Here is a 9,921-nt window from a genome sequence, read left to right as displayed (position 1 = left end):
CTATAAAAATTATTGTGTGGGTAATTTAAAATAAAATGCTGAATCATTTCATGTTCGTTTCTTTATTTATTCTTTCTTTTCTGTATTTTTGATATTTTGCTTGCTTCCACTGTTCTACTCTCCTATTTTTTGGGGGGTGGGGTGGCTTGTACTGTCCTTTTTCCTCTCCAAACACCCCTTCAATTGATTTTTGGGTCAATTTATTTTTGAGTAAATCATACATTTTTTGTCCACGACAACTGAAAAGTTCATGCTGGTCAGACTCTCTTGTGTGCTGGGTTAGGGGAAAATTCTTTTTCAGGTTAAATAATTGGAGCTCAGGGATCAGAACCATCAATGTCAGTTAAGGTGTATTCAGACTGAACACATTTGGTTTACTTTAGTTTTCCCTGATAATCTGGAACGAATATTCAGTGTGAATGCGACCCAATCGGACCCTGGTCTGGGACCATGACACGCTCTTGAATTCAAGGTGGTCTCAGTTCATTTCTAATTGGATTAAGCATTGGTTCACTCATAGTTTTCTCAGTCTGAATAGACTCTGTGCTCGGAGTGGAACAACTGAACCATAATGGCCACCGCAGCAAGGCATTATGGGATGTAAACTTGGTAAAAATGTACAAATTTACAATTTAAAATTCACACAAACATTTATTCTGACATCATTTTTTGAAAAGTATTTCTCTGCAATCTGTGACTTTGACCTCACATGATTTTCAAGTTTACTGGAAGCCAAATGAAAGCTGATACGGTTGGATTATTACGGAACTACAACAAACAGTAAAACACAGAATTTTGGGCAGCTAAAGCAGTGAAACTGCAGTGACCATCCATGCCCGTCCCTCAAAGACCCTGTTTGTAGTGGAGAAGCAGATTTTGCCATTCACGTCCGTCGTCTTTACCCAAGACTATATTTTATGAGCCCTTCAGAGAGAACTCTTTGCTTCCTTTTCCTGTGGTTTGGCCAAGGCTGAGCTGTCGGGCGAGGGGAACAGCCAAACCCAAATGTAGATGCTCAACTTGGCAGTCTCTCCACAGAGTGTCCTAACCAGACAAAAGCAGGCAGAGAAATGCAGGGATTTATTTATATTCACTAAGCCTCTTTTTTTGGTATTACATACTAGACTTCCAGTCCCTGAGTGGATATCCCGTCTGAGGACGAAGACAGACGAATTGCTTTCCATTGACACATGCAGGGAACCTCTGAGATTAATCTATGATCCATATGCATTTATCAAGAGCACGTTTTGGATGTGTGGTCTACTCCTGTATACAACCCCTCTCTTTTTTCTGAACAGAAGGCCGGAGGTCTGTTTTTCATAAAGGGTCATGATTAACGGCAGACTTTAATATCATAAAAGCCTGACTCTTTTTTTATGATGGTCTACAATAACAGCATTAGAAATCTGCTGAAAAGTGATCAGCCTCTCTTCAGCAGGACTGACTTTAACACCATCAGCCCGATTATGGAGTCAGTCAGAGGATCTACCCCAGAAGTTTAGTGTGTGTGTTCAGACTCCAACACATGTTGGCCAACTTCCACTTCAGTTACATGTATATTTTAGCTTATTCTGAATGAATTGAATGACTTCCAACAGAAACTGGTTCAGACCTTTCCTGCTTGCATACAGGTAATGCATCTGTGTGGGAGAGCCCATAAATGAGTCAGCTATAGCTGTTTCTATATAGGCTTGGCAGCTGGGGAGGAGGTTTGCGGTTATATATGTTAACTCACAAAAGCACACACACAGTGGCTGCGGCGAGCTAGACCTCTCTGGTCAGGAGGAGATGCCAAGAGTTAGCCAGAGAGTGGAACACTGGGAGTCTTGTGCCTGATTTTGGAGCCTTTGGCTCTCTCCCGACCTTGCTTCAAAATACACTGCGGCTTCAAGGAACAGCACTCTCAGCAGCGGGGAGGCCAGGCATGGAAAAATTTAGATGCAACAAGAAAGAGAGAAAGAAAGTGAGGAAAAAGAAGCAGGGCAAAATGTATGTGCCCATTCACATTTGCAGCAGCGAGCATTTTTTAAAATGGTTTCAGCAAACTGTCAGAGAAGGCAGAAGCAGAACAATCTCTGAAAGTGAAAGAAAAACTGAGTGGAACGACACAACAGTTCAAACAATCTGGGGATTAAACAAGTGGTTTGATATAATGAGTTTCACCACAGACTTTACATACATGCCAGAGTTACTTTTGCTAAAGATTTAGCATTCAAATCATCAGTAAATACACTCACATGATCACTCATTCAGAAAACAATCATATAGCTGCCTGTTTGGCAACGTGTTTGCATTTGTTAGAGCGTAAGCCTGCTGATCCAGCAATTGTAAACATGACATAGACTGGTTGCTCTCACATCTCACATGACACCAAAAACATAATAACACCTTGTTTTGTTAATAGTGTGTGTTAGAGCCTCTGCACCCTGTAATCTATTCCCTTTCTGACACTGGTAATGGCTTGAAATATCAAAACGGCCAGCAGTGACACAATCCAACAAGCACAAATAGTATGTCATGCATTGACATAAACACTCTTGCACACCTTTTAGCATCAAATGAGCTCAACTAACCGAGAAAAAGGCTTCTTGTTTTAGTCAACAAGTGACCGTTCCTCTGTTGTAAGGCAAGGCAAGTTTATTTCACTTTTCAGATACAAAGCCAATTCAAAGTGCATCAACATTAACAGAAACATTTAAAAGAAATATTAAAGGGGTCATTGTGAAAGTAAATCTAGCATTTAAGAAAGTTATAAAAAACTGAATTTAAAGTAAGGGGGATGTAAACTTTTCAATAAACCAACTACCGGTAATCAAATGCAGCAGAGAACAGGTGAGTCTTTAACCTGGACTGAAATACACTGAATAGTTCAGATTAGATCATCTGGTTCAGTCTGTTCCAGATCTGTGGAGCACAGAACCTGAATGCACCTCACAACTCTAGGAGCTAACAAAAGACCAGATCCTAATGACCGGAGAGGTCTGGCTGGTAAGCACTGGGGTCAAAAGGTCAGGCACGTATTTTGATGCTTAACCATCTGCAACATAACCCTAAAATCTAACCTCTAGCAGACAGGCAGCCAGTGTAAAGACCTCAGAACTGAACTGAAGTGATCTACCGTTTTGGTCCTTGTGAGAACCTGGGCAGCAGAGTTCTGAATAAACTGCAGTCTCTTGATTGATTTTTTAGGTCGTCCTGAAAAAACACTGTTACAGTAGTCAAGTCAACTAAGGATGAACACACGGACTAGTTTTTCCAGGTCCTGCTTAGACAGCAGATCTTTAATCCATTAACATTTTTAAGATCATAGTACTCTGAGTTTGTGACAGCATTAATGTGGTTATCAAAATGTAGGTCTGTGACCATCACTAAACCCAATTTCCTGGCCTGGTTGGTGATTTTTAAGTGAATAGACTGAAGTTCTGTAGCAACCTCCAACCATTTCTTTTTAGCTCCAGAGAGAATAACCTCGGTTTTGTCTTTTGTTTAGCTGAAGTAAGTTGTGGTACTTCCAGACATGAATGTCCTCAATGCATTTACTAAGAGCCTGTACAGGCCCTCGGCCTCCTGGTGTCATTGTAATATATATCTTTGTGTCATCTGCATAGCTATGGTGACTAGTGTTCTTTGTAACCTGGGCCAGTGGGAGCATGTAGATGCTAAATAAAAGTGGCCCCAGGAGGGAGCCTTGGATAACTTCTCATGTAATTTCCGATGGCTCAGATGAGAAGTTAAACATTGACACAAAATACTTTCTGCTTCACAAGTACGCTTTGAACCAGTTTAGTGCTGATCAAAAACTATTATTCCCAAAGTCCCACCCCTTTCACATTTTGTATCACTGAAAAGCCCCAATTGTCCTCTGTAGATACCAAAAGGAGATCATTCAGCAGTATGTAGTGGTCGCAAATCTGTCCATTACAGACGACACATTTGGATTGCTGGTAGTCTGGAGGTTTAGGGAAAAGTCTCAGACACAGTCAGGACAGATGTGAGGTGTTAACGTTAGAAGTTGTGTTTCAAAGAAGATTCTAAAAGGAAAGTACACAGGTACAGGTTGAAGTGCAACCAGAAGTATCAAAGTCCCTGGGAATTCTTTTTAGACACCACAAGGAAAGCTTCAGCCATCCTTTCATCATTTTATTAGCATGACTTCTGTCTGCAAAGCAAGAGCAAACACTACCGCACTTCTTAAACAGAACACATCTGACAGGATGTTTGATCATTTCTGTGTGGCCCCATCCTGTCTATCTCAATGCTAATCCCTCCGCTCCAATACACAATTTAGTACACAAACCAGCATTCTTCAGCACCAGTATAAACAGATGAAACAGCCGGGAAGTCAGATTTAACTACGTTTTTGTTGTACTAGTCTGCAGGCCTTTAACTTTAAGACGTTATCCTATTTTAAAAGAACAAGTTTTTAAAATACAATTGCATAAATAGAAAATGTGCCTGAAATTCTATTGTGAAGTTTGGAATCCTCTTTAAGGCTTTGATAAAAGTTTGTTTAAGAAAAAAACAACACATTTTGCCAATTGTTTTTAAGTCATAGTTTTTAAGCCAATAAAGATTAGTAAATAGTTCTTAGTGTGTGAACATAACAAAAAATATATATATTTATTAGACCAGACCTCTATATTGCTCAGTTTTCAATGTCAATTTTTAGATCATTTAAAGTTCTACAGACTTTAAGCTGCGGTACAGTGGACAAGAGTACACAATCTCACGCCAAAAATATTTATTGAATGTTTATAACGCAAGCATTAACTTGAAAAATGTACACTGTGGGATCACATGATCAATTTGTTTGTTTTAGGGATTCTTAGCTCTACTTTTGCTACTTCTGTCTTTCCAGCAAAGCTTAACAGTTGTTAAAAACTCTGGTAAGGCTCTCCTAGTCCTGACAATTGGACTTTCACCTGTTAATCAGAAAGACAGTGAATGCAGGTGTGGGAGCAATTTTGATCTCAAATAAGATAAAACAGTAAAGTTAATGAAAAATGAATTCCTAGTAAATATGTCCAGTCTTTTGGCATCTATGACAGAAGTAAAGAGGACAAAGAAACTAGCTTGTGTCATAAGCCACCTAGCTGGTACCAGGTAAACTGTCCGGACTCCAGCTTTTTCTTTTAAACAGCAAACAGGAAAACAAACAAAACCCCTGCTTGAACGTTACCTACTCTTTGAGGGGATACAGATCCACTCCAACCATCTTTTGATCTATTTTCAAAACGTTTCCAGAGATCTTTTAATTAGTATTATGCCCTTGTTAGCCAAAATCTAAAAACTGGTGTTGTTTTCTAGGACAGTTTCTGCAGAGCAGCAGTAGTTTATTAGAAATTCATCTCTGAGTTGTGGGCAGGCCTGTTGGCAAGGAGCAACTCTGACCCCTTTTCCCCTCCCTGTTGCTGAGAGCTCTCTGTTTACACACTCTCACACTAGCTTACAGCCCCTCACACCCCCAACCTAACATTACCAGTGCGACAAAAATGGTGAGTGACATCGGAGCTGATCCATCAGTTCAGCTTTTATCCAGATTCCAGCTCAGACTATGAAAAGAAAGACGTACATGGATCTGTTTGTCTACAAGTGGATGCATCAGAATGCTGTGTATTTTCGAAGTCACACATACTTCCACTTTCGGCTTCTCCCATCAGGGGTCGCCACAGCAAACAAGTCGCATGGTAAATTTGGCAATGTTTTACGCCGGATGCCCTTCCTGACGCAACCTTCTCTAACCGGGCTTGAAACCGGCAGAGGTAGAGAAGGGAACAGGGAGCAGCCTGGAGTCGAACCCGGGTTTCACGGACGGAAGGCGCCGCAAACCAGCACGAGCACACATACAATCCTTTTAAACAGACTTTTCTTTTTTTCCCTGGTCCTTATTCACAACGATTTGACTAATGAAATTCTGAAAAGTGCAGTTTAAAGCCTAATTTTGCTTTACATGTGTCCTCCATTTTTAGAAAAATGCCACTAGAACATGTGAAGGACACCAAAAACACAATTTCTTTCATGTTCCAAAGTCATAATTCTTCAACAATGGGTTTCCAAACAATCAGACATTCTGTCATGACAAAAGTATTAACTGTAAAATAGTAAACATTTCACTTTTTTGTGTTTTATAAGACTGAGACATTAAAAAGTTGGTAAACACATAGAATAATTGTGGATTTTCATGGAAGACATAAATTCTATTTGGATTAGGATTAAAAGTGTCATCCATAAAGCAAGAACATTTGGTGATATGACGTAATTTTTCCTTTATAAAGTTTCTATGTACGCAAAAGTACTTCACTAAAGCAATGAGTGATGCCAGAGGATACAAAATCAAGCATACTTTGACTGCTGCTCACGCACATATCACATCTCTGCACACCTCAACACACCTCGTCAGACTTCAACACTGAGTGAGTTATGATGCGCAGGCACGCCTGTGGGTGACGGAGACGGACGGGCTGAAAGAAGAAGGAAAAAAAAAGACGTTCGGGAAAGTCACATAACAGAGAGGAGGCGTTGAGAGGAGAGGAAGGTGGGATGGAGGAGGAGGAAAAGCAGTGGCAGAGGAGGGGAGGGGGGCACAAGGAGTAAGGAGCTTGAGGAGCGCAGAAGGGAGGAGGAAGTGATGGGGGGGGGGGTGCTTCCTGTCGCCATTCCTGCCTGCCCACATAGACAGTCACAGAAAAAGCTGCAGTAAGAGAGTAGCTGGGCGGACTGCAGGCCACATGACATTCTCACAGAGTCCCTCGCTTCTCCTCAGCGCCGAGTGATGTGCTCGCACCCTCCCTTCTCGTTCCCTCCCCCTCGCCCTCCCTTCCTCAGCCCATCAAAGCTTTGACATGTCATCTTCCACCACAAAAACAGAGGTGGGAAGACTTGCTGGCGCTACCGCTGCCTCAGGGTGTCTGGCACTAAAGCTGACTGCAAATACAGCAGGGAGAGGAGGAGGAGGAGTAGGAGGAGTGGAGAGACAGAGAGAGAAAGACATAAAGAAGGAAGGGAAGGAAGAAGAAGGAGATGGAGACAGAAAACTCAAAAGAGAGACATGGATAGAAGCAGCTTGCAAGACAGTCTGCATTAAACAAGGCACATAAAGCCCTGGGCGTCAGAGTGTGTGTATGTTTGGACAAGAGCTGTTATTAAGGTGGAGAGACAAAAATGAGTCCTGTCTGTTTTTTTTCCTGTTGTGCTTTTTTTAAAGTCACACAAACAGACTTGCCACAACTAAACGAAGTTTAAGGAGAAGAATGGAGGGAAAATCTGAAAAACGAGAAGGCGGTTGGGGAGACTTTTAGATGCAGAGCCGGGACGCTTTTCTTGCTCTGTGGCCTGTCCCACCATCAGAACCACAAAAACACAATGACACCAATAAAGGTTGAACAAATGGCATAAATTGTTCTATGGCTAATGTGAAATGTAAGCCAACCACAGGCGTATAATTGAAACGATCTCCCGGATCTCATATGTAATTTTCTCCGGTTCGCTGTCATATTTTCTGTGACTTTAAATACAGACTATGGACGGCGCTTCTTTGTGAATAAGTGATCCCATGCCCACTGTTTGCTGCTCAGATACCACAACATTTGAAAACTGATTTAAAGACCAATTATGCACTTGGCTTTTGAACCTTTGAGGCTTTTGGGACCCAATTGGTAATTGGCTCCCCGACAAAGTAAGCGTATCGGACCCAAACGGGCCCAGCTGTGAGCAGAGTGTTGGAAAGGCCACAAGAGTCCAGCATGGCTAGTTAGGGGCCTCCAGGTACCCGCACACACAGATGAGGTGGATGCAGGTGGCTAGCAATAGAAGGCCCCCTGAAAATTAAAAAAAGAAGAAGTTTAAAATCTACAATTCCCAGAGCCCCACCCCTTTACATTTGGTATCACTGAAAATCCCCAAACATCCTGTGTGGATCCCAAATGGAGATAAGTCAGTACCATGCAGTGGTTGGGAGATATTCAGGTTTAGAAATGTCTACATAGGAAAAATGGGTCATGTCTGACAATAAAAGACTCAATCTTTGACTTTTTAAATAGAAGTTTAAATTATTAAAATGAACGAAAACTGAAAATGGATCTTCACATATCATGTCTGAATTAGGATATATAACTTGTTTTCGAATTGTAAAATAATCTCCATGGCAATATTATTATTAGGATTACACTTTGTTTTGATGGGATTGCTCATTTAAAAAAGTGCTTCTTTGTAGGGTTGTAGGATTCTCTTGGTCTAAGAAAATAAGTTGTTGTTCACCAAAATCATGACTAAGCTTTTTTGGGACACCTCACAATCTCATATTTAATATTTTCATCGTCTTAGTTTTGACACTGAACGGTAGGAGACCCTTTTAGAAATTACTTTTCCACAATTATGAAGTTAAAATAATTGTATTTCACATTTCAAATCCTTTGTGATCAATCAAAAGAACTTTATCTTGTCTTTAAATTACTTATTTTGGTAATTTAGTAGTAATTACATTTTGTACATAAAAGCAGACAAAAGCGCGAAATTAGAAAACAATTTTTTTGCTGTTATTCTGTTCCATGCCAAAAAATATACAAATATCTCTAATCTAAAGAGAAAGAGAACAAGCTGAGAACTAAAAATAAAACTCCAAAATTAATGTTTTTTCTGTTTTAAGAAGGAATCCGGGTAGTGGTTGCGTGTCCACCTCAGTCAGCGTTAGCATATTTTTTAAAACCAAACTGTATTTCCACACTTTAGGTCACTGACTTTGCTGAGGTATATTTGACGCACGACCAAAACAGACTCTGTGAAATGGTGACTTGTAATGGGACTTAATCTTATTGTTTCAAACTAAAACACCTTAAGATTGTTTTGTTTTTTTATTCAAATTCTTCTCTTTTTTCTAAAACAAAGTGATCAACTGTGGCTGACATCAGCAACTCAGCCTCAAAGCAAAGGACCATGAAAGAGAACAGAAGTTCAGCAACTCCAGGAAAGGTTACCACCCTTTTGATTCCAGAGCTGAAGACATTCAAACTTTCTCCATCATGAAAGCAGACACAAAATCTTTCACGAAGCAGGTCTTCATAGCCAAGCAGCCGAATAAAAGCCGGGTGTCAAATGTCCAATGGAGTGATGTAAAAGACATCAGAAGTGGAAATGCGGTCTCTGAAGCAATGGTTTTCTCCATTTGGCAGAAAAAAAGATGAATCTTGGTTAGAAAAAAATGCAGTACATCAACTGAGAAGTTTTTCTTTTCGTGTGCGCGAGCTCAGAAATTCATCCATTCCAGTGAAAGGAAGTTCTAGCGCTTCACCTAATCCAACAATTTCCGTTAAAACAATGATTCCAACTTTGATCTAAAAGTTTGGAGAAGCTTCCTTTCCTTTCCTGCATGACTCCATGCACTTGTTTGGGATAATCTAAACTCAACAGGACACTTTTTTTTTGTTTGAAGCTGATGACAGACAGCAAACAAGACTTATTTTTATTTTTAAAGTACATGTCTATATAAAAGGCCTGGAAAACACAGAGAAATAAAGTCTTTCACACTGTCAATACTTTTCTGATAGCATATGAAAAGCCTTCTTTTTCACTGACAATCAATTTGCGTGAAGTGGCTCATCTGACCACGACATTTTATTATATCGAAGAGTAGAGTTTTAGCATTGACAAGATTTTCATGGTGGCTGTGTTTGTGCGACAGAAAAAAAAATAGATGTTCGTTATACGTCATAAATACAAAAAAAACTTGAATTATTATCTTGCATAAAAATATAAAAGAGGTTTTTAAAAACCAAACTACTATCATATTTACTGCCAAGTGGGCATTGACCTGCACCAGTAAGTGAAAACTCTTTTGCATTCAAGTGTGAATTTATAGTCTGAGAACTGACAGGTAAATATTTTTATTGTTGTTAGCGATTTTTCGTCACATAAAGTATACTTCAC

This window comes from Oryzias latipes, chromosome 19 (genome assembly GCF_002234675.1).
Source record: "Oryzias latipes chromosome 19, ASM223467v1".
In the NCBI taxonomy this organism is placed as follows: Eukaryota; Metazoa; Chordata; class Actinopteri; order Beloniformes; family Adrianichthyidae; genus Oryzias; species Oryzias latipes.
Note: the sequence above shows the minus strand (reverse complement) of the source record.